Here is a 1,058-nt window from a genome sequence, read left to right as displayed (position 1 = left end):
AAAAAAAAAAAAAAAAAAAAAAAAGACAATAATTTTCACAATATAAGATGACCTGAATATTTTACAAAATATAAATTTAGACTTGCTAATCATGACAACAAAGATAGAAAGTACAAAGAAAAAGAACCAATAGAGCCAATTATATAAAATGAAAATTCTGTACCACCCTATAGTTTAAAGGCAAAAGTAAAACTTTTTAAAAAGGCTAGTAACACAAGTGACCAGACAAAATGTTATTATTCTGAAAAGTAGTAAAATAAAGATAAGTATCCTAATTTCTAAAAATGAACAAAGGGGGCCGGGGATTTAGCTCAGCGGTTCGGTGGCCTGCCTTGCAAGCGCAAGGACCCGAGTTCAATCCCCGGTACCAAAAACAAAAACAAAAAACATATAAAAATGAACAAAGGATATGTGCAAGGAATCTCTGAAGGAAAATATACAAACGACCATCACATATTTTTAAGTATATATACTCTCTAATAAACCAGTAAATGCAAATTAATAAGCAATGCCATTTTTCCTCTTTCAGATCAGAAGACTATTTATTATTTTTGAGAACAGGTTTTCCTATGTATCCCAGGCTGGCCTTGAACTCATGACCCTTCTGCCTTAGCCTCCCAAATGCTGGGATTACAGGTGTGCACTACCACACCAGGCTCAGGAAAGACTTCTAAAGGCTAATAGCTAACACTGACAAGCTCGGAATAAAGTGAGTGTTCTTATACCACTGCTGGGAATAAAAACTAACATAATCTTTCTGAAAAGTAATGTCACTATTTGTAGCAAATGTTTTCAATGTAGGTGCGCAAAGTGACGTACTTTCAGAGTACAGGCTAGGGAAGGAGGGTGGAGTAACCGTAAGTGGTCAAGCTTGACCAACACTGCCACAGTGATGTGTCAAGGTCGTCATCGATAGTCGTAAATCAGGCTGGTAGTGCGTGCACGGGAGATGATGGGATGAAAATGGCACCCAACCTCTGTGCCCTTCCTCCCCCAAATCCATTACCCCAATTTAGTCATGAGGAAAACACCCGTCAAATCTCAGTTGAGGGATAGCC

Source organism: Fukomys damarensis, unplaced genomic scaffold, assembly GCF_012274545.1.
Source record: "Fukomys damarensis isolate Sample0158 unplaced genomic scaffold, DMR_v1.0_HiC HiC_scaffold_2, whole genome shotgun sequence".
Lineage (NCBI taxonomy): Eukaryota > Metazoa > Chordata > Mammalia > Rodentia > Bathyergidae > Fukomys > Fukomys damarensis.
This window is presented reverse-complemented; position numbering follows the sequence as displayed.